General features: G+C 45.8%; 1 long non-coding RNA gene across 9 annotated transcripts in view; it reads left to right on the top strand.

The window, feature by feature from the left end:
* LOC120102849 (uncharacterized) overlaps positions 1 to 20,642 on the top strand; it is a 30,554-nt gene extending 9,912 nt beyond the window's left edge. For 2 of the 9 annotated variants that reach the window (XR_015620753.1, XR_015620751.1), the window contains exons 2-7: positions 9,237 to 9,293; positions 9,516 to 9,764; positions 10,000 to 11,722; positions 11,803 to 12,000; positions 12,201 to 12,461; positions 20,043 to 20,642. This is a non-coding gene — a long non-coding RNA (uncharacterized LOC120102849). Of the gene's footprint in view, positions 1 to 28; positions 316 to 9,236; positions 9,294 to 9,515; positions 9,765 to 9,999; positions 11,723 to 11,802; positions 12,001 to 12,200; positions 14,079 to 20,042 lie in introns of those variants that run through there. The other 7 variants (XR_015620756.1, XR_015620755.1, XR_015620752.1 and 4 more) reach the window with 6 other exon arrangements.
* Positions 20,643 to 25,042: the final 4,400 nt, after the last annotated feature.

Here is a 25,042-nt window from a genome sequence, read left to right as displayed (position 1 = left end):
TCGTTCCTGAGGCAGGACGTCCTGAACTGTGTAAGAGTAGAGAAGCTGAGTTGAGCGTAGGCGAGCGAGGGAGCAAGCGGGCATGCATCCCTTGCTCTCTGCTGTTGACTGTGATGTCACGCAGCCAATAGCCCTAAGCTCTCCTACTCTCGGCTTCCCTCTAACCGTGGTCTGTAATCTGGAACTGTAAGCCGAAGCCAGCCCTCCACCTTCTTTCTAATTTGCTTTTTGTCCGGATGTTTCATGACGGCCGCAGAAATGAAACCAGAACAGGTTGCGTTTCACGGTGGCGTTGATTTGCATTTCCTGGTGTTGGTGAGAATGAGCATCTTTTTTCATCTTGCGTGGGCGGCGGGGGACGAGGGGAGGGGTTCTGTATTTTCTTTGGAGAAATGTCTGCCGGGCCCTTTTCTCGAGTATTGATTAGGCTGCTGCGTTGTGGAACTGCAGAAGTTCTTCCTGTTCTGGACGTTAATCCTGTCACATGACTAGCAAAACGTGTCTGCCGCCCCACGGCTTCCCTTTTCTTTGTGTTGACTGCATCCTTAAATGAACGTTTAAAATTTTGATGTGACTGCACTTATCTATTTTCACGTATCTGTTTCCACTATGCGTTTGGTATTGTCCCCAAAAAATCACTGCCCGGTTATATGCCAAGGACTTTTTCCTTTGAGTATTATTAGTGCCTTGTTGTTGTTTGGGTTTTTTTGTTTTTGTTTTTGTTCTTTGTTGTTGTTGTTGTTGTTGTTGTTTCCACTTTGGAAGGTAAAGTCCCACTTCATTCTTTTCTATGTGTTTTGTCAGCGATATTTGTTGAAAGAACCGTGTTGCCCACACTGCCCCACCAAGCCCACTAAGAAATATTTGACCCTATTTGTGAAACCAGGCGGTCCTGGTTCAGACAGCACAATTCTGTTTGGGTTACCGTAGTTCTGCAATAAATTTAGAATCAGAAAGATTAGGGCCTCTAAATTTGTCTCTCTTTTCAAGATTTTATTGGCTACACGCGTGCGATGTGCCTTGAAATACCGTATGAATTTTAGCGTGGATTTTTTCCCCCTCCATTTCTCACAAAAATAATGCCTTTGGGATTTTAATAGAGGTTATATAAAGTCTATAAAGCAGCCTGGATCCAGCCATGATTAAGTCTTCAAAAGAAAAAAAATCCATGAATATTAGGGTCAATGAGGTGGCTTGGTGGGTAAGGACAGTGGTCATAAAATCCCGCCAACCTGAGCTCGACATCCAGGTCCTACAGGGAGAAGCTGAAAGCATTCGCACGGCATCCTCGGGAGCAGGTACCAGCCAATGGCTGGGCTTGTTCTGCGTGCTTTATGTGCAGTGTTTCCCTTTGCTGGGGCTGACCCCCTCCCATTTACTGGGTTGTTGTGGGCCTCGGGTCTGAGTCTCATACAGCATGAGAAGCTCCTGGGAAATCTTCCCCCACTCCATGCTGCTCTTACAAAACACCCCGGGCGGTCACCTCCCTGTTCTAGAGGCTGGAAAGACCAAGATCCAGCTGGGGCCTGAAGAGTCTTAGTGCTACGTCACCCCCTTGGTGGAATGTGGGAAGGCAAATAAAGAAAAAGAAAGAAAAAAATGTTGGGGGGGGCAAGAGCAAGGGAGGGCCAAATCCATTTCCGTGATAACAAAGCCACCCCCACCTTAGTTTCCTTAATCACAAATCACTTCCTTCCTCTAGGACTTACCTCCCAAAACCCTAATAGCAGTGGACTTTGAAAGACTCTTTCAAACCCTGGCAGAGGCCATCAGGGAGGCATAGTCACTCTAATCAGCTGGAGGAGCGGGGAAGTTGGAGCGAAACAGTTCCCTAAAGGTGCCCCATCAAATATCAGAAGCAGGATTTGAACTCGCACCGTTTGGCTCCGGATCCCGTGCTCCTAACCCATGGGCAATGCTGTCCAGAGCAGTAAAGGCATCCTCTGAAAATGCCTGGGACTGGTCTGCATACCAAATGGATGCAGATGGCACTGGTGGCTGTGGGGAAGGTAGTAAATTGTGCAATGGGAAATTTCCTAAAATGAAAAACAGAAACTTTGATTGTATGCTGATATTATGCCCAGCCTCATTCTAGAGTTGACTGTCAGATTTGGTGCCTCGTTTCTTTCTGATTTGGATTGGGTCATTTATTTTGTTTTGTTTTTCCATTTTTATTGGATATTTTCTTTATCTACATTTCAAATATTATCCCCCTTCCCAGTTTCCTCTCCAGAAACCCCTTATCCCATCCCCCTACCCCCTGCCTCTATGAGGGTGCTCCCCTATCCACCTACCCACTCCCACCTCCCCACCCTGGCATTCCTCTATACTAGGGAAATGAGCCTTCACAAGACCAAGGGCCTCTCGTCCCATTGATGTCCAACGAGGCCATCATCCTCTGCCACATATGCAGCTGGAGCCATGGATCCCTCCATGTATGCTCTTTGATTGGTGGTTTAGCCCCTGAGAGCTCTGGGGTGTGGGGATCTGGTTGGTTGACATTGTTGTTCTTCCTATGGAGTTGCAAACCCCTTCAGCTCCTTCAGTCCTTTCTCTAACTCCTCCATTGAGGTCTCCGTGCTCAGTCTGATGGTTGGCTGCAAGCATCCTCATCTGTATCAGTAAGGCTCTGGCAAAGTCTATCAGGAGACAGCTATATCAGGCTCCTGTCAGCAAGCACTTCTTGGTATCAACAACATTGACTGGGTTTGGTGACTGAATATGGGCTGGATCCCCAAGTGGGGCAGTCTCTGAGTGGCCTTTCCTTCAGTTTCTGCTCCACTTTGTCTCCGTATTTCCTCCTGTATTTTTTTTTAAATCATGGTATACAGTATGTAGGTAGATTGGGACCAGAGTAGCTCCCTCAGTCAAGAGCATCAGGTCAGGATAGACAGGAGGCAACTTTTGTTCTCTGCGGGTTCTCAGCCCTTGCCTTGGCTGTCCTTGAGGAACAGCACTGCTTCTCCACCTATGGCTCCCTTTGCTCTCTGTGTGGTCTCTTTTTGCCTTTGAATGTGTGGCATGGTGGGGTGGAGGAAGCTATGGCAGTCAAGCTCAGACCTGGGCCTCTGGAATGCTGGGTTGGTACTCACTTAGGTATGGCTCCAACCCTTCTTTTAAACCTCATATTTCTTCCAGTTCCAGGAGCATCGTCTGTGTGTTGCTGTTTACAGTTTACCTCAGTCAAGTGTAAGTCCAAGATGACTAACTCGGATTCCTTCTCTCTTGAGTTGGAGGTGGCTGTTGGCTGGGTATAGCTCACAGCAGCCATGGCCTCATTAAAATCCCATGTTCAGGTCTCTGTCTACAGTTTCCAATGAATGTCACTTCACTTCTATGAGCTTCAGTTTCTTCATTGATAAAATTGCCATTAAAACTCCATAACAGGAAGTCATTCATAAGTGAGCCAATGAGTCGACAAGTGTAACAGCAACCGGCAAAGCCTCCAGAGCATTATAGATGCTTAATTAAATCGACGTTTCTTACTCCGTGACCCATTCATAAGCTTGATGAAGACCAGAGGTGAGCAGTCTAGCACACACCATTCCCAGAGTAGTGAATGCCTTTCAGTTACTAGGACAGGCTCAAGACAGGACGGGAAGAGGGGACGCAAAACGAAACTCCACCGGCTTGTTAGCCTGCTGATGTTTAATTAGACGGAGTTTCTGCTGCAAGGAGACACATGCTCAAGACATTGCTAGAAACGGGTGGTGTGATTACTGTGATTGCTGCAAAGAAACGGGCTCTGTCATCGGAAATGGATTTGAAAGCCGTCGGTAATCCCGATCTGTCTCTCGGGGACAGTGTGACCTTTGCTTGTCTCTGGGTGTCTCTGCTCCACTCTTCCCACAGAGGCAAGCTCGTCTATCTATTCAGGAAGTTCTGATGTCTCTTGCACGACTAGCTGTCTCTCCTGGCTAAGTCTCCATGTGTGATTTGTCCCCAAGTCAGTAGATTAGCAGCCTCCGCCTGGTACACTTAACCTCTGCACCACCACAGGGCGTATGGGGGATCTGTCTTCCATGTCTGTGGTTCTGGCTGCCACGCCAGTCCTTAGTGACATTTGCAAAGGCTACCCCTTTGTGAATCTTAACAGCCCCAACCTCTGATGCACCTCAGGCCATCTGGTTAACCCCAATATATATGACTCCAAAGGAGATAGCTATTGCCAAGAGAAGTGCTCTTTGCTTGTGTCCCCCTCCTCCCCGGGAGAGGTAACTAGAAAAGAAAGCTCATGGCTTCCAGGTGCAATTCACGCTATCCCAACCCACCTTTCTCTCCCAACCTCCAAGTTCATGTGCTTTCTTCCAAGCCTCTTTCTTGGCTATCTTCTCTGCTTGTGGCTGTTTCCCCTCAGGCTCCCTCTCTCTCCTTTTCCCTCTCCCTCTCTGTCTTTGTCTCTCTCTCTCTCTCTCTCTCTCTCTCTCTCTCTCTCTCTCTCTGTGTGTGTGTGTGTGTGTGTGTGTGTGTGTGTGTGTATGATGGGTGTGTCTGTTCCCTGGAACCCCAGGGAAACTAGAGTGCTCTGGGAGTATGACAATCCCATGGGTTCCACCTCACTTGTAAACTAATCTGAAGCATCTTCTTGGCACGAACCAAGAGACTCCTGCAGTTTTTGTTTCCCAAAAACTCCAGTGGTGACCATGGTTCTTTTTAAGGGCTGAGCTCCATATGTCTTTTCAGCATCAGTTTCTGTTGCTTATTGGCTATACCTAATTCACTATATTGGCCTTGTTTGTTTTGCAAAAGAATAATTCTGATGGCCAGTTGCACAGCATAGCTGGCTAGGCAGGGACTGGCTACCTCTGGTGGGTTAGAGTGTTGTCAACTGTCACTAAATTGGAGGTGGTACCAACTTGAAATCCCCCAACATACCCACCAAGGCAATTTTTCAGCTTTTTTCTGTCATCTCAGAGTATGGAAGGTAGAGAGCCATTTGCATTGTCACCTCTGTGTGTGTCTTTGTGGCTTGGACGGTTTGGTGGCACACTTAGGCATGGTCAGACTTCATCACTTCGGTGATTCACAGCTTCAGCACCTAGGCATTCTCCACTGCTGTCTTTCTTTGGACTGCTCTCAGAACACTACCCGAGCTTATTGAGCTTATTAACATTGTATTTCTCTAGCATATGAATAGGAAACACAGGTCTGGAAAGGAGTGACATTTTGTGATTAAAAATATATTTGTTTAAATGGTTCAGTTGTCTCCATTTGAATATTGCCCACTGCTTCTGTGACAATAAAGGAAGTTTTTGCTGACGTTTTTAATGGCGAACCCCTGCTATATCTGCAGTGGCAGCACAAAGCTTTGGATAATGTGGCTTGATTTGATATGTGCTAATTGCTTATCAGAAATGACTCAGTTGTAACCCTATCAATGCTGAAATTACTTCCAAGGGAAAAGCTGGGCGCTTTTGAAATGTACATTAATGCCAGCAGGCCACAGTGTCACATTTAGTGTTCTAAAACAGTAACAATAATGGCTTGAGAGAAACAATGTATCCAAAGGCATCCTGTGTTCTCTCAAGGAAGGCTCTGCGAGAAGCTGGCCAGATGTATATATAACACAAATCAGTCAATCTATTATTAGTTTATTCAAAACCATGAGCAGCTCAAAGCAGTTCACAGCTCTTGTGATGAATAGATACTCTTCGTTATTCAATCGTAGGAGTATCAGATAATCCAACCCTGACTAATTCAAACCTCTCCAAGTGCTGCCCATGAAGGTCCAAGGTCCCTGCTTTTGATCTGAATAATTGAGGTGTCACTTTATATCCTTTGTATCCATCTCTGTGGTACAATGTTGTCACATTTTGTTTTGATGAGGTTTCAAAATGTTACATGGAGGTTGGGAAGATAGTTCAGTCAGTAAAATACTTGCCTCACAGTTTGGGGATCTGGGTTTGGTCCTCAGTACCCCTATACTGGTGTGACTGCATATGCTTATAATCTCAGTACTCGGGAGCCGGCGACAGGAGCATATCTAAAGTTTCCTGGCCAGCTGGCCTACTGTAATACGGATCCTCCAGTCCCAGTGAGAGATTCCACGTGCAGAAAAGAAAGTCAACACTTCCTAAGAAATAACTCCTGATCTGATCTCTGACTACACACACACACACACACACACACACACACACACACACACACACACCACATACATGCACAACACCCCCCACACTCTCATCCACATACTGTACCCCCATACACACCACACCTCCCATATCACATTATACACTACCTGCACATCATGCCAAACATATACCAAACACACAACACATACACACCAATGCACACAGACACACACCATACATACCACACAAACACAAGCACACCCCACACTCACACCACACAACTCCCAACACCATACACACACATACCACATATACATTCACCACACCTCCCACTACACAACTCACATATACACACACCAACCCCACCTCACACACCCACACACACATCACCCCATACACCCACACACACAACACACCACATGTCACATGCATATCACACCACATACAAACCACATCCACCACACCCACAGCAACACATACATACAAATTAGAACAGACACACACACAAACACACACACACACACACACACACACACACACACCTCTTTCTACAGATAGTTGTACACTGGGCAGAAGTAACCTACTGGGAAACTGAGTGGCAATGTGATGACTATAAGGGCAGAGAGTGACATTGTCATGGTTCTTTCCAAAGCTTAGGGCACAGACAGGAGCCAAGATTCCATGACCCTCTCTGAGGAGCGGGTATAAGCAAGTCACAGCAGGTCCTCCCTGGTTTGAGGAGAGGCATGGGGGCTAGACTGGATGGCACGGGACCCGGACTGCTTCTAGAACACATGGCAGCAGGTGCCCACAGTGACAAGGACAGTGAGCCACCTTCCCATGGGCTATGAACAGCAATGCCCAGAGCTGTGTTGATGTTGTTCTGTTTTTCTGTGTTGCTTTTGTTCCCAGGGAGGTGTTTGGTGTGCTTGAACAAGATGGCTTCAGGCACTTATGGGCCAGGCATCTCCAGATCCTCTGGGGAGATGCCACTTTCTTCCCCAGGCCTCATAGCTGAAACCTCTGGCAGGTCTCTGCACTGGATTATATGCCATGACATAGACTCTTCACTGGGAAAGGGGAGTTCAGGACTGGCACAGACCCGTCTTAAAGGAAGAGGGGGAGGCTAAAGCAGGAAGACATCCCATGTTCACCTCCTATCTGTATCCCAGATCTAAATCTGACAGGACGCCACATCTGAGGAGGCATTCAGGAGATCTTCGTGTAGTCTAGGGACAGCTCTACATTCCTGAATTCAGTGTGCTCACATCCAGCCAGTATCCCTTCCCTTCCTGCTGCTGCCTCTCCCCCGTGAATAAGGCATCTTGCGTCTTCTGTCGACAGTAACTCCTCAGGCAGGCCAGTGTTTACAGATAGACAACCTTGAATACTAGACATCATGTTCGTCTTCAATGTCTTCACTAATGGGGAAAGCATCAGTAGCTTTTGAACGTTGGTATGAAATGCCGGGATTTCTCACTTCAGGAGAATGAATCCGGAAGTAGGCACAGGATGAATGGAGAGAGCAGGAAACAAGATAGGAGAAGCCAGCACTGTCTGGCCAGGGCTTACTGATGAATGTGGTCAGAGCTGAGAAGGAGAGCTGAGGACTCTCTGGGCAGTGCCATCCTTCAGGACTTGGGATTTGATGATGGGGCTCAACAAAAAGGGAGAGGAGCTTTTAAAATCCCAACCCTTCAACTTCAGAACTGACCAAGAAGGAGGAAGACTGGGTTCAGCCCATTACTGGGCTTTAAAATGTGGGAGGATCAAGAACCCAGTGGTGGAGCAGACAGAGCTGGAGAGAGAGTGTTGAGAACAAAGCTACTGTGAAAACATTGCAACAGGGGATTCTGTCAAATACTGGAGGAGAGAAGGGTGCTCCCTAGTCACGCTAAAGCTTAAAAGTGAACCCCGACTCTCTCCTGCACCTTTCCCCTGCGTTTCATCTTTCACCTCGGATGTTAGCTTGATGCTGGCCACTACCACCATTTCTTGGTCTTTACCTTACTGCAGACTGTGCATTGTCTCCCCGAACGTCACACACAGTCTGTGCCTCCACTCCTGCCACCCAGAACTGTCCTCACATGGCAAGGGCAAGAGGAAGGTTTTCTGTAAGTATTTATGTTTCTTTAAAAACCCTCTTGATGGCTCACGCCCGGATGAAACTGAGACCCCGGCATCGTCTTCCTGTTAGTAAGGCCTCAAAGACTCCTGCTTTGCCTCTGTCTCAAGCCTCGGCTGTTTGTCGCCGTCCCGTTTCAGTCACCACGTGGTCCATCACACTTTTAGCCCCGTGGCCATGCGGAGTTCTGCATCACCTCTGCTGAACTTCCTTCCTGCGCGACCTCTTCTTCCTCTCTGGCCTCCTGTTTCTCCAGTTTAGTCTTCTGCTCTTCATTCTCCCGCCCGTCCCCAACCCCAAACAACCTACGGTGATTGTGATGGCTCAAGAACCATCCTGCAACAACTCAGGCATGCTTGCCCACTCTCCCTCTCCTACACAGAAGCAAGACACTGAACAAGGGACCAAGGAGCAAGTCTCGCGAGACTTCCGTGGACCCAACTTACACTGAGATTTTGTCCTGCCAGGGAATATGGGGAAGGGAGAACGGCGCTCTCATCATGCTAACACTTAGGGGTGGACCCTGACTCAATATACTTCCTTTTAAAATGTGTCCCAATTTAAAAGGATAGACTCTCATCGGTTACTTTCCTCAGTGCTGTGACGGGTGACTTAAGGATGGGAGGGTTGACTCACGATCTGAGTGAGACAGTACTTCGTGGCATCCAAACGGGGCCTCAGATGCTCACATCTGACGTCAGGAGGCAGAGAGAGATGAATGTTGGGGCGCAGCCAACTTTCTACTTCTTATTCAGTCCAGCAGTACGATGCTACCCGTGCTCGGGGTGGTTCTTCCACCTTTGGTTAAACCCTTCTGGAAACTCTCTCACAGCCACACTTAGAGGTGTGACTTCTAGATGATTTTAAAACTTTTCAGTCTGACGAAATTCACCGTCATAGTAATACTAAAAACTAAATTTATTTTTTTTAAGACATAGTTTTAATCCTCTCTCTCTCTCTCTCTCTCTCTCTCTCTCTCTCTCTCTCTCTCTCTCTCTCTGTGTGTGTGTGTGTGTGTGTTTGCACACACATGCAAGCAGGTACCCTTCTTGGAGGCCTGAAGATGGTGTTCCCTAATGGTCGAGTTACAGATAATTGTGAGTCACCCAAACTGGGGTTTGTGGACTGACTGAACTCTTGGTTTTCTGTAAGAACAGTATGAACTCAACACTGAGCCCTAAACATTTATTTTTTTTAAAGTCACTATATACAGAATTCTTCCTTTGACGAAAAGACTCATCTGGAACTTTCTGAAAATTCTTTTCTAATAGATGCAATTGTGAAGTTTGCAATTTTATTTCCCAACATTCGGTTCACAGGAGCCTCGAGGATACATCAGCTGTGGGAAACAGAGAATGCCTGTGTCACTCCTGTGTCGTGATGGTGAAACTGAGGCACAAAGCCTTCTGGGGATGTGAATGGGCATCAACACTAGAGTCAAGGTGAGAAACAGGAAAATGCTAGCAGGAATATTTGCTGGAATCACAGACTCCTGCAGCTTCCCAAGGATTTCCTCTTTCAAATGGAGATGAAACTCCTCCTACCCTCTTCAGCCCTGAAGCAAACTGGTCAGTAAGCATCTACAGGCTTTCTTCAGCACTGGGTAAATGAGTTCTGGGTGGTTCCTCCTGAGAGCCCTCCTCCTCGGGCAGTTGTTCTAATGGTCAGGCTACCTGTGCCACACCACTTTTAATAAAACATCTTGCCTTATCCTGTGCAAACAGGCACAGTCGGCAGCGAACTTCACATCGTGGTGTCATTTAGAAAAGCAAATAACAGATTTTTTTTCCTTCAATAAAACAGGAAATGAAATTAAAAACAAGACCAGTTTCATTTACCAGACTTGCCATGACAAGGTTGGCCATGGGTGAATTTGGTTCCAGTTCAACAGTCTCGGCTACGACAGCAGCCGGGTGCACAGAGACGGCTGTGGCGTCTCCACTCTCTCTGAGCTTCAGCTGAGCTCCAGGTTATTTTAAAAGGGGCTTTGTATGAATGTGTTTCTGTCTATGTTAACAAAGCTTTCCGTAGATGCAGATCTAACTGATGTGAGCCAAGATGTGTAGTGGGGTAAACCTCAGTACTTAGACATCCTGAAACCGAAATCTAGACCCACACCCTGTCCGAATACGACTTGATCACTGCATTTTGATTTGGGTGGGAAACTAAAGCTAGTGCTCGCTCAGAAACACTTTCAAGCGAGCGCAATCTGCCCAGTGGGCCGCTGTTTGCCTGCTCTAGTGCCCAGGTCAAGGGTGATAAATCTTACTCAGGCAACTGTAGGAAGGAAATGGAAAGCCCAGTATGTCGGGCTTAGTGGAGGTGTTGTAGTAACTACTTAGCATTTACACATGGACGCACGGCACCACGCAGGAGTTTTTCACCTCATGCTTCCCAGTCTACTGAAAACCCGAAGGTATGGCCCTCGTGGTCTCTCACATATAGACATTGCTTACTGCCCCTAAGTGATTCCAAATGAAAACACATGCGCACACACACACACACACATGTACACACACATATACACACACATACACACACGTACACACATATGCACACACACATACATACACATGCACACACACATACACACATACACATACACATGCACACACGTACACACACGTACACGCACACATACATACACACGTACACACATATGTACACACACCTGTATACACATGCATACTACATACACACACACACACACACACACGTACACGTGCGCACACACACAATTCTCATGTTTTGGAATAATAGTAATTGCTGCTGCTACCATTGCTCTGGGCAGTAGCCTGGAACGTCAAGTGTGTTGTTTGCTTAATTTTCATAACAACTCCACAGGGCAGGTCTCATTATCTCTCTTGTACACATGAACAAATTAAGGGTCAGATAGGTTAATATGCCCAGTGCTGTGTAGCTAAAATTGGCCTGTTCGGTATTTAAATCCTGCCGTTTATGACTTAACGCTACCTCCCCTGGCAGTAAAGAGCCAGTCTTAGGGAAACACTACATTGCTTCCTGTCATGAATCCGACCTGTCTTCTTTTAGGAAGAGACTAATTATTATAATAGTCAGTTCTGACATTACCCTAAAAATGGTGTCACCAGATGGTCATAGCGTTTTATCAACAAAGCGTTTCATTGTATCCTGGTTTATTTCTTCATTCCTGCCTCATGGGTGGGTCTCATTCTTAAGATTTCTGAGGCAGGTTCTGTTCCTTGGTCTTTCCTTTGCCTCTGTTTTACAGCTTGTCCTCGAAAGACAGAGCAGCTTAATGTTTACGAAAATCTGTAAACACATTAGATTATAAATCGAGTGAGTATTACGCAGGCCTTTCCCCCTCTCTCAAATACAAGGTACACAGAGGTTACAGGTCAGAAGTTCACAGCCCAGTGAGTGCTCTTGAGTGAACGCACTCAGCAGCCAGATCGAGAGTGAGAGCACCAGTGGTCGAGCCAATGCCGTCCCGAATGTGGCTGGAATATTACTTCAAAGTCTATTTATATAAGTGACCTTTTGAAAGGTGAGACCCTCTTTAAATCATAACTCCATTAGCTCCACTTCAGGCTTTCTGCATCCTGACTTGTTTACCTGTTCTCTTAGCCCCTGAGATGTGTTTATACAAAGGCCTGGTTGAACAGTCCACCACACTGTGAATCCACCCGAAACACGGCACCCTACAGTCACTGGGCTATCTTCTCCTGATAATTAAGATCTGGTTTTAATGGCGGCCATGTTAAAAAGACATTGCCGTTCCGAATTGTGAAATTCTGTTTGTCATTAAGAAGCATTGCCTCAATGGTATGTTTCCCATTTGCTTATCAGTAGATCTGAGCTTGTTTTCACCAAAGAAGTGTGCGTGTGTGCGTGCGTGTGAGAGGGAGAGAGAGAGAGAGAGAGAGAGAGAGAGAGAGAGAGAGAGGGAGAGGTAGCACATCTGCCTAGGCGTGTTGACTTTTGAATATGAAATAATAATTCAGGAATGGCTCTTTGTCTTCCAGTTTCAGTGCTAGCTTTCCTATCTTCAGAGGAGGATCTGCCATGGTCGCTTCTGTCAGAGAACGAGAGACCCGCCTCTAGCACGATGGGCAATACTCAACGTTCTGAGAATCAGACTGCGTGCACACGTGAGGGGAGTCAGTTACACTTCCAAGACGAGTCCCGTAGGGTGGAACAGATGGTGCAGGACGACGTCTCAAGGATGTGGAAAGCATAGATGGAACCCGCACCACAAATGAGGTGAACCGTGTAAGATAAGCGAGGTAAATACTGTACGACCAAAACTGTCCGGATTCCAACTTTACCGCCGGGCTCTGGGTAACCTTGGTGAAGGCTCCTTATCTTGTGCTAAATGCTTCCTGCGACCCCAACTCTTGAGCATAGAATGCGGTATCTCAGGAGCTCTCAGCTGTGGAGAAAACTACAGACGTGTGGGTAGCAGCTTAGACACTGCTGGGCACAGTAGGCTGTGAGCCACGCCTTTTGCTTCAATAATATCATATTTTCATTGATTAGTTGAGGGTTTCATACAATGCACCTTGATCACATTTTTCCCCATCTCCTTCTGCCAGTTCCTCCGATGTCCACCCTCTCTCCTTGCCCCCTCCACCCACTTTCTTTCATGCATGACTTATGGATGAAGTAGTAGCTTATTTATTTAGAGGAAACTTTCTTTATCTGTATCGTGAAGACTAGATCACACTTTTCCTCACATGTGTTTTTTGTTTGTTTGTTTGTTTTAAATTGGATATTTTATTTATTTGCATTTCAAATGTCATTCCCTTTCTCAGTTTCCCCTCTGCTAACTCTGATCCCTTCCCCACTTACCCTTCCCCCACCACCCACCCACTCCTGCCTCACCGCCCTAGCATTCCTCTACACTGAGGCATCGAGTCTTCACAGGATCAATGACCTCCCCTCCCACTGATGCCAGATGAGGCCCCTTCAGCTGCTTAAGTCCTTCCCCTAACTCCTCCATTGGGGTCCCTGTGATCAGTCCAATGGTTGGCTTCAAGCGTCTGCCTCTATATTGGTCAGAATCTGGCAGAGCCTCTCAGGAGACAGCTGTATCAGACTCTTGTTAGCAAGCACTTCTTGGCATCAGCAGTAGTGTCTGGGTTTGGTGTCCTAGTGTTTGGGATGGGTCCCTAGGTGGTCTTGTGTAAAGGAAATACAGGGACAAAGAGTGAAGCAGCGACTGAAGGAAGGGCCATCCAGAGACTGCCCCACCTGGGGACCCATTCCATCCACTTCTTGTCCTCTTCTGCTTTTAAAGAGGCTGTCTCGAAGTGGATGCTCTTACAGACTCTTCACCTGCTCTTCTGTGTGTGATGTTGCCTGAGGCTTAAGTGTAGGCCTTCTGAGCACCTGATTTTAAAAAGTTCATGTAGTGACTTTTTGTATGGTATTGGATCAATACTTTGTGTGTGATAGTGGGGAACTTAAATATATAAGATTATGGAATGTTATAATTTAAAATAAATTTAGACTTCACTTTATTGTGGGAAGAGCTGGTCCCAGTAGATAAGTGTTTGGGCCTTAGAGAGCTAGGTCTGAAGCTGGCACTCACTGGTCATGCAAAGGCCCTCACATGGACCTGCCTTTCCTGCAATGCACAGTATGCCCCACCCCCCTCCACCTGACTGCAGTCTGGTGTTTTCTTTTTCTGCACAGTCAGTTACTCACAAAACAAGAAATTGGAAAACATAGACACAAAGAAAGTAAGCTACTGTTTTAAATTGTTTCTGTGAGGTCTTTTTGTTTCCATTCATAGGTTATTATTACCCAGTTTTCATAATTTATGTGATGTAATTTTATATCCTGCTTAGGACTTTTGGTTTTTATTTCTATGATGGCAGCAATAAACCCTTACTGAAAGTAGTTTCATGTTGAAACCAAGTTTATCAATGTTGTAACTGCTGCAGCGGTTGCTAAGAGAAACTGATACTTTGTTCCCATAGGAACTGTTACCTTAAAATGAGAAATATAGATTCTTTAGTTTCATGAATGAAAAACTGGTTTGAAGTAAGGAGCATTTGGTGCTCTCTCTGGAAGGAAATGTAAAATTACTATTATCAGATTAGAAAGATGTGGTTACACGGTTACAGTTGCCTAAGGGATGAAAACAATTCCGGGTGTCTTTTGGGGGCGGGGCATTGGAGACGGAGCCCAGAGTCTGGCTTGCTAAGGAAGCACTCTATCACAGTGGCCTTACAGGCTTCTTCCTTCTTTAAATAACTATCTCCTTGCAACAGACAGAGGTCTCTACAGAAAACCATTAAGTAATCGAAAGACAGCGAGCGAGTGACTATGTAGTGTTCAGCTCCACTTGTGACATCTACAACACAACTTTTGTGCCTAAGGCTCAGGAATCATGGCGGAAGAGGGGGTGTCAGAGCCAGAGAAACAAGAGCTTGGCCTCGAGATTGAGTCTCCTAGAAATGTCAGAGGAATGACAACCATGAAATCTCACTAACTGCCCAAATAATCCCTGAAGAGGGACAATACCAACAGACATGCTTACATGGGGAAGCTCAGGGACTTCAGCCTGGATGAAGAACCACAGGCCACTAAGGAAGCCCAGAGTGGGAGAAATGGTCTTCCTGAGGGAAGAGCCTCCAGTGGTTCTCCAATAGCAAGTGGCCAGCCCTATAGCTATATACACACAAGTAGCATTATACAGACTGAGCAGGCTATATTTATATATTTAGGAATATGTGTGTATGTATATAATTTAAATTTATATACATGTATATGTATATATATGTATATGTATATATATATAATTTAAAGATGGGGTCATGAATCTGAGAGAGGGTACATGGGAAAAATTTGAAGGAGGAGCAAAAAAGGGGAAACTGGTGTAATTACACTTGAATATCAAAAACTATAAATAAATTGAAAATGTTTCTTAATGCAGACATATTCAATTACAAGTATATAAGATTTTCCTCTTTCCCCTTTATGCAAAGGTTAGCCCTGCTCTGTACCTAACACGTCCTGAGGATCTTTCCACATCAGTGGGTCGAGATCTCCTCCATCTGCTTTCCCATAGCTAAATACTATTCAGTGTGTGCATATTGTGTTTATTTAATCAGCTCCCTGTTGAGCTAGTCAGGGTTCTTCAGACACAAAGTCAATGGGATGAACCGGCCTAAGAAGACCCTTAAGACAACAGGAGCTGGGTGACTGTCGAGCCTTCTAAGATGTGCTCAGCTGAAGACCTCAGAGAGTACAAGGTGCATCTCCGGTTTAGACGCCGGAATGCTTGGAACCCAGGAAGGCCCGGTGATTTAGGTCAGATCAGAAGGCAAGGAAAAAAAACTGAGTGCCCTAGTTTAGTGCACCAGGCAAGAGAAATTCTTTGCCTTTTGGGAGTCTGTCTTTTTGCTCTGTTCAGACCTTCAGCTGACTGGATGTAGCCTAGGTCCACTACAGAGGCCAGCTTGATTCCTTTAACCGTTGACCTATTTACATGATGACCTCTGCACATATCCAGAATAACATTCAGCCCAATAGTCATGACTTAGTCAGGTAGGCACATGGCATTAAACTTTATACCTATTAAAGGTACCTCAGTGGTATTCCTCTGCTGGAGGTAAGCTTTGTGTCAGTTTTCATCACCGCCCTGACAACTGCCGGAGAGAACAACTCCCAGGAAGTAAGGTCTGGCTCGGAGTTTCAGAGGTCTCAGGAAAGGGTTGGCTGGCTTTGTCTCTGGAGGCCCATGGAAGGCACAGCACCTTAAACGTCGGCTGTGGGATTCTTCTCATGGTCGAGAAGAAAGAGGCCAGTGACAAGATTTGCCTTAATGTTTCTACTACCTCAGAGATGACCACTGCATAGGGACAAACTGTCAGTGTGGCATGCATGGACATTTCATAGTCATACCATAACCAGTTTGTGTGCACAGCATTCCCCGGAAATGGTGTTAGAGGTCAGAGCATTAATGTGGATTGAGGGTGTCTTATTGCCATCCATGGGATAAAGAGACAGGTTCTCACCAGTAGCCCTGCTAGAATATTCACGGGATATTTCTCACAACCCTGCCAGTAACTCTGTTGTCATATTTTGTTTTGTTTGTTTGCTTGCCAGTTTGATATGTGGGTGGCCTCACTAATCCTTAATTTGAATTGCTCTCATCTGAGTGAGGTGACATTCTTTTCCTCTTTGGGGTCTGATCCCATTGCCTCACCAACCTTCCCCACACACTCTTGGGTCAGCTTCTGTTAGGTCTTTGGACTTCTCCCAATTTGAAACATTAAGGAGTTCAACCCTTTACAACAGTGACTACAACATGTATTTGGTTTGTCGCTTTTACTTTGCATGGTTTCTGGTCAGTTTCTATCAGCCTTTCCGCTCTGGTTCTCCCGTTTCAAGCCAACGAAAGGTCTTTGTCAGTGAGGTAGCTGAGGAAGCTTGCTCCAAGTCCTTGCTCGTGCACTGGGCAGGCATTGTTGGGAGAGGCACCAACCGTACTGGAGCAGACATGGTAGAAAATCAGTATACACAGGGCTGAGCCTGAATGAGAAAGGTCACTAAAAATAGATATTTGACCCAGTGTAAATATTAAGAATGAGATAGAGCAAACAGAGACTCTCACAGGATAAAAAGCATTGCATGGATTTCTGAGTTTGAAAACAATAATCTCCTTCAGGGAAAAAGTTCTGGCCTGTCGTAATTCCTGCTCCTGAACTAGGCTAGGAGTGCAAAGATTTAATACAAGTTTTGATAAATACTTCACAATTTGAAATCGATTTGAAAACCATGCTATTTCAGCCTCCCGAATCGAGAGAACATCTTTGCTTATACTGGTAGCTTTTTATGGTAGTTGACTCACGGTCTGACTACTCTTAGAAATGAATAATGGATTAAAAGTACACTCTGCAACTTACATTAGTTACTTTTGTAATGCAAAAGAGAAGCATGATAATGTACTATTCAGCATGCTTTAATATGATTTATACATACACTACGCGGCATAAGTAATTCATTACGCCCTTCACAGTACATTTCCTGGGCCCAGAAGCTCATGACTGCCACCACTACATCTCCTAATCAGACTGTCTAATGGAGGGAGTCTGGGACCAGAAGTGCCGATCTCCCAGCCCACACTGATCTAACCACTCTAGGTAAATGCTTGTTCTGGAGTGGGTCATGCGTTCACAAGAGCAGGTAGATATAATGTCTTCCATATCCAACCTTGAAGAAGGGGCCTGGACAACTACTTTAAGGCTGTAACTCTACTGGCTTCTCCCATTAATTGTCATTCAAGGATTTATCTATCTTTGGAAACAGCACCCCGGAAAGGTCATTTCTACATGGCATTGGTCTACTGCTGCACATCTGGCCAGGAGTCTTTACTGCTTTCGTGAACAGCACCAGAGCAAAACCTATCACAGGCTTGGTGCTTCTGTTTTCAAAGTGTGGGTTTACTGAAAGGCAGAGACACATGCCTTTGGATTTCATGTCATTTTCAGAAGAAACGTCCCATTGACACTTGTGAGTCAGGAGTGGGAGGGGGGTGCTTCCGAGGAGTAGACCTAACTTCAATGAGGCCCAGGGTGTTGTGCAAATGGAGTCTCACATAGCTTATGTTTAAATATTTAGATGGTATAGATCAAGCTAACAGACTTGTTAAATAAAATATGTCATAGCCTTTTACCTTGGCAAATGTATCTTCGTGATAACCTCGAAGGCTGGGTTTGAAGTTTGTTCTCTCTCTGAAGATCCCCAAGTTTGAGCCACGTTTCTCTCTGGCAATTTGATAGCGGCCAGCGATGGTGTCTGGTGATTGGAATCTGGGCATGCTTTCTGGGGCACGTTTCAAACTCTGCACTTGGGCTCAGATAGTGGAAGCCTTTCAAACAACTTTGTCATCCTTTGATTCCCCAGCAGTCCGCATTTTAACCTGGTGTCAAGTCTCGCAGGAAAATGAGACTGAGAAGCAAAAATGTGCAGATTTTGTACACACATCTTTATTTTTTTTGCTCAACACATAAACCATTGCTGTGGGTTAAAGGACTCCTCTTGGTCAATCAGATCGAATAGTGAGAATAGCAGGAGAGAACAACGCCTACGGTAGACTGTGCTGCATACCTTAGGCAGTCTATTTTATAGCTGATGGGTTTCTTTTTTTATTTTATTTTTGCTTGGGTATAGGATTCTTGCTCATCGAGACTCCACTTTCTTTGTTAAAATATAGAATGCATATTGGGCAAATGCTCTGGGGCAATTTGCATAAAAAGCGATGACAAAGAGAAATTAGTACTCGGTTATTATGCCGTGAAATGCCGCTCTGCTCAGAAGTGGCTCTCTTCCCCGCCTCCTGTAAACCTGGCACTGCATTGTGCTAAAAATAGTCCTAGAGAAACCTCTGTTTGTAAATCAGCATCTTTGACTTTCCACCAGCAATCCAGGGGGGAAAGAAATCAAAGCACTAAATAAAGTCATTACCCCAGCGCTTTATACCAGGGAACAAGCCTGAGAACGCTGTTAGATAAGGCGGTCAGAAGATGTTAGTGTCTCATTAAATTAGAGCCGTGTCTTGTTTTATCCTTCGGGATCCGCTTTGAAAGCACACTGATGCTAACATTCCTCCCCCCCAATACACATGCTCACGCGCACTCAGAAACAGGTCGCGGCCACACACGCAGCTATGCTACACAGAAAAGTCCCGAGGTAGCTCTACTTAGGAAGGCTTGATTTGTGTGCACAGACTTCATTACCATGAACTGCATCAAAGACACCAAGTAGGGAAGCAGCAGAAATGTTTGCCCCATCACCAGTGTTATCGGGCTCTGTCCTCGTCAGGGAATGGTCTCTTTTGTTCCTCTTGCAGAACCAACATGTCATACAAAACTTTACAAGCCACAAGTGTGTTGGCTGTGCGCGTGCGTGCATGTGTGCATGTGTGTACCTTAGGCAGTCTATTTTATAACCGTTTTTTTAAACTTTTGCTTGTTTTTTTATTTTGTTTATTATTTTTGATAACCGAGTCATGAGATATTCATAGGGCGAGAAAGAAAACACAGGAAACTACCAACTCTTTGGGAATAACGAAACCTTCGGAGGGAAAAAAAGAATGCAGAGATGTCTGGATTACAAACTTTTTCTTTCAATATCAAAAGCAAGCTTGGTAGGGGAGATGAGGTCAGGGTGGTGGTGGGGGGGGACTTGTGTGAGCGCTGCCTTAATCTTGACCGCCCTACTCCATTTGATCCTCTGTGGGGATCCTCCATGGCAGAGATCCACTGTGGCTGACCCAATCTAGCTTGGCTGGCCTCCTCAGGGATCTGTTACTCATGGGAAGCTGGGTTGGTCCAAGGGGTTTGGGTCAACTGCAATCTAAGCTTGGAGGCTCAGGGCCACATCCACATCCTAAGGACGAAGCATAAAGAGCAGACCCCTCGCACCGTGCCTTCTCAGAAAAGCAGCAGGATAGTTCAGCATGCCTCGCTTGGCCCAGGTTGGATGTGTTGTCACTCGCCTTTGTTCTCTGAGAGAACACTGAAGTTGCATAGCCTGTAGTGCCCTTTCAGCAACGCATTCTCTAACCTGGCTGGGCTTTAGTGTACGGCTGCTTTGCACACCACCGCAGATTCATTATTCATACACCTCTCTATCAATTTCTAATGCCTCTAAGTTCCTATTTGATGTACAATGCCATCACCCGGATCTCTTCGGAAAAGATGTCTTCGTGATGCAAAGTACCCATTCCTAGAATCCTTCCTTGCCAACCAGTTGGTGAGACCTTACGATGCCCAAACCATGAGCTAGACCTTTGCTCTGCAGCGGCCCACGTTTTCGGTGGTTTCCTGACTTGCTTCTCTGTTTCCTTTAAGATTGGCTGTAGTAGTGACAGCACTGGGGCACTTGCTCACCCTACGAGCTGTGACTAAGTCACCATAGGCATCCTGGAGGAACGTGCACCCCCTAGAGATCGGAGGAGAGGATGGTCTGGATTCAGAGGGACTCGAATGTTGGAGGCCCCTGACCTGCATGAGAAAGTGTGAAGGATTTCTTAAGAGCCAGCTTGGAAGGGAGAGCAGCCCTGGACAAGACTCCTCCAGTCCCAGCTCAGCAAAGCCCCCAACTGCTTTTGAAGAACCGTTTCATAGCTGGGCCAGCACCTGGCCACACGTTTTCATCTACCAGCCCGGGCAGATCAATATGCCCAACCCCCACGGTTTATGAGTCCTCACTTTCTCTAACTGCTCCTTTCACTCTTTGGAAGCTTCTCCCTCTTTTAGCTGTGAATCACCGTTTTCCATACCATCCGCCCGGAACAAGCAACTCTCTCAGCACTCTGCTAAGGAAACGGTCTGACAACATTCGCCCCCTCTCTAACCTCACCATCATTCTCTACTTTCTTAAGAGCTCTGCTCATGAACCTGTGCTTGGCTTCCTACATTTAATGTCTTTAAATAAACCCTTACTCTTCAGCCTGGGATCTAAGGGGGTTTCACTCACTCTATGTTGGCAGTTCCTAGTCTTTCGTGCTACTTAATGTTTTCCCAGTGTGGTTCTTGGATTTGGGGTCTTATTGTGTTTTCTTTTTATGCAGTAGAGACCGCTTGGCACTGAAGAATATGGAGCTGTGGCTCCTGTCTCATGTACCTAGTCCTGCGCTCCTGATTACTGTGCTTCCCTATGTACCGGGCAGTATAGAATGGGGCTTGCTAGCCAGACCATCATTCTGAAAGGAGAATTCACTCAGCATGTAACTCTGTGTTTCTTTCCTCGAATCTTCTGCTGTCATACCGTGACAAAAATCATCAAGTACATAACTGCCCAGAGTGTTTTTACAAACAATCATAGTTTCAGCCACAGCGGGACCAAGTGTGGCAGAGTCAGGCCGGGACATAGGTGGGCTTCACTATGGCATAGCCTTGTTCAGGGTTCTACAACTTTGTATTTTATTTTAGTTTTTTATTTTTATTTTTTGGGGGGTACAGCAAACTTTATTGATGGTATTCAAGAGTGTAGAGCTCCCTAGACCCCTCCTATTATTGTGGGGGTCTGGGATGGAAACTGAGAGAGAAGCTCAGTGTTGGGGGCTGAGTTGGGATGGGGACTCCTCAGCAATCGAGAGCCTCTCTCTTGTTCTCAGTGTCCTTGCTGGGGTGGGGTGGGTGGTCCAGGGTTTCTTACTCTTTGGAGGCCATGAAGGGCCATAAGATCCACCACCCTGTTGTTGTAGCCATATTCATTGTCATACCAGGAAATGATCTTTACAAAGTTGCTGTTGAGAGCAATGCCAGCCCCAGCATCAAAGGTGGAAGAGTGGGAGTTGCTGTTGAAGTCGCAGGAGACAACCTGGTCCTCAGTGTAGCCCAGGATGCCATTTAGTGGGCTTTCAGATGCCTGCTTCACCACCTTCTTGATGTTGTCATACTTAGCAGGTTTCTCCAGGCAGCACGTTGGATCCATGACGGATACACTGTGGGTAGGAACACAGATGGCCATGCCAGTGAGCTTCCCATTCAGCTCTGGGATGACCTTGCCCAGTGGATGCAGGGATGATGCTCTGAGCTGCACCATGGTCATCACGCCTCAGCTTTCCAGAGGGACCATCCACAGTCTTCTGAGTGGCAGTGATAGCATGGACTGTGGCCATGAGTCTTTCAATGATGGCAAAGTTGTCATGGATGACCTTGGTAAGGGGGAACAAGCAATTGATGGTACAGGAAGCATTGCCGACAATCTTGAGTGAGTTGTCATACTTCTTGTGGTTCACACCCATCACAAACATGGGCCATCGGCAGACACACATACATACACACTGTCACACAGACACACATACACATAGACTCACACACATGCACACACACATACACACAGACAGACAAACACAGACACACACACACAGACACACACACAGACACACACACAGACACACACACACAGACACAGACACACACACACACACACACGCACGCACGCACGCACGCACGCACACAAACTTCCATACTTCTGGAGAATACTGACTGATAAAAAAAGTTTGATGCTGGGAGTGTTTCTAAAGTAACAGAACTTTTAAGAACTTTGCTTCTGAGTTACTTTTGCAGTTTCTGGAATTGGCTCTCGAATCTAATCACATATATAGCAGATAACCTGTGGCACATGGCTAGCATCTCCACCAGACACTCCTAATCACTGTTGTGTAGGAGATGGGAGTCACCAAATGAGGCAGGCACCATCAGAGACAAACACTTGGATTGATGCATCTTCAGACTTGCGCTTTCTGATTCCGCTAAAACTCTTTGGAGACATTTACAAAGAATCCCCCCCCCCCCAACTCCCCGACTCCCTCCAGGTCTCTGAATCTCGTCCACCCATTCTCTTAAACACTGCACGGAAAGGATCCTACAATACAGGACAGAGCATGCCCAGACCTACAATACAGAACAGAGCATGCCCAGACCTACAATTCAGAACAGAGCATGCCCAGACCTACAATACAGAACAGAGCATGCCCAGACCCACAATACAGGACAGAGCATGCCCAGAAGCATTCTTTCCCATCATGTCTGTTTTCTTTCCTTTGCTGTTCTCGAGACAGGTTTCCCTGTGTGCTCGGAGCTCACCTCACATCTGCTATCCTTCTGCCTCAGCCTCCCATGTGCTAGGAATAGAAGTGTGCACTACTACTCTCACCGGTGACCTTAAATAGAGCGCCTGAACAATGTTATCAAGTATCTTTCCTCTTTGAAGATGTGATCTATAGTTCTAAGGTGATTTCTGCTTGTACGTGGATGTGCTTTCCTGTATGAATATCATGGACTCCCGAATAAAATTCTAATTCTTTATGAGTAACTCCAGGCAATTCTTCACCCACCATGCTTAATGTGTCGCTCCAGTCTTTCAGCTCCTTTTGTGCTGATTGAGCAGTCACCCTATCCACTCCTGACTATTCAGTCTAGGATCCCCAGTCCATGCTATGATGTCACTCACATTTAGGGTGGCTCTTCCTATCTTGCGTATCCTAACCTAAATAACCCCTCACAGACAACCCCAATTGAGCCTACATACTGTCAAGCTGACAACCATTATTAACATTGAACCTTTGAACATTTTTAGCATTTAGAAACTGTAATGTTGGTTGGCTGTACCTACTGTCTGTTCCTGGACAAAGGAGTGAATTAAGCCAGCTTCAGCTTTGTAAAGTGCTTCATAAAATATCTAGAAGCTTCTGAGTGTGTTCCGAAGGCGAATCTTATCTTGCAGCTGGACAGCTTAAATGGCTGAAAAGCAAACACAGAATCTCATCCCATGATTGGCTGGTTATAAAGGAACTGAAACTCCAGGTCTCATAAGTGACTCTGGTAAAAGTGAGGCCACTGGTTGGAAAGTAGTGGGGTCCTGCCAATTGTGCTGGGAATATGTGGAAAACCCTTGATGGAACTGGAGACATTGAACCCCTAAATTCTGGTGGATCTTTGTGAGTTGAAGCTGTTTCCCACTTATAATGGAATTTGGTCTCCCACTTTCAGCCAACACGACCACCCATGAGCGTACAGAACAGCCCTGTTAGAATATTCCACACAGCACTGCTTCTTACTAGACAGCACACTTCATAGTCAAGGAGGGCTGATAAAGGGCCCGTGCTGTGGAGTTCACCAGCCTTGCCACACTCTCCAAACTGAGGCAGCTGACTTGATGAAATTACTAAATGGTGTTTTAAGGATTCAGTCACAGTACATGTTAGGTCCTGGGGCAAGGTTCTCCAGGAGGCTGTATGCATTCTGAATCGGTGCCCTTAAATGGTAGTGTTTATTAGCTAAGATTTATCCTGAGATGCAAAGTAATGGTGTCCCTGTGCACTAGCGACGACTAACAGAATCCCTGTTCGTGTTGCTGGTGTTTTGCATTCTACTAGCCGAGAGAGAACTCTATTCCACATCGAGGAATACTCCTATCACAAGACTCAACAGAGAATCTACAGAACTGAAAGCTAAGCCTGTTCCCAGATGCTTTGGATGAACAAAAGAAAGGGCTGCAGCATTGCAGGGGTGTATTAGCTGTCCTACTTAAGGGGAAATTAGACTAACTGTTCTACAGTGGAAGAAAAGGAGAGTCTAAGAAATTTCTTAACTGTGACTCTTAATACGGTCATGCCCTGTAATTAAGGCCAATAGAAGGCCACAACCCTATCCAGGTAATGCTACTCATGGTGAAGATCCTGCACAAATGAAGATTTACCTACTCCACCAGGTACAGAACCAGCTGGTTAGGCATCACCGGTTAGGTATGAAGTACTTTCCGGAGGCAAAAGGAAATACAGACAGAGTAGTAGAAGACCGTTGTATCCATCTACTATCCTGTCTCCAGTTATGGAAATGAGGGTGATGATCAAGTGTATTTCCTCCTTATTTTCCTATGCATTCATGTGTGAATACATATCACAAGCAGATGATTTAGTTTATTTTCTTCTCTTCATGCCTTATAATGCAACATAAGGTAGACTGGCTTTACACCAACCAGCATTTAGTATTGCTTTGTGCCACAGTATTTAAATTATGAGCTATTAGGAGAGAACTAGGCACTAGTCAAAGAACTCATCTTTTCTGTGGGAAAGATTAGGGCATTTTCCCCTATGCATAAGATAGTTGGATCATGCTAGGTAGAATTACTGTCATGATTTGGAGATTAAGTATGGTTTAAGAAGAAAGAACATATAGGTGCCAAGTTGACAAAGGGTCAACTTGTAATAGTATCAGCTTACTTGGGCAAGGGATACCTAAGTGGTTGGTTAAAGTCTTTCTGATGTAAAAGAGGGTGCTTGCAGATGAGACTAGCATTTGAATCGATAGACCAGGTAAAGCCAGTGGAGCTCTCCAAT

Source organism: Rattus norvegicus, chromosome 5 (assembly GCF_021556685.1).
Source record: "Rattus norvegicus strain SHRSP/BbbUtx chromosome 5, alternate assembly SHRSP_T2T, whole genome shotgun sequence".
Classification (NCBI taxonomy): domain Eukaryota; kingdom Metazoa; phylum Chordata; class Mammalia; order Rodentia; family Muridae; genus Rattus; species Rattus norvegicus.
This window is presented reverse-complemented; position numbering and strand designations above follow the sequence as displayed.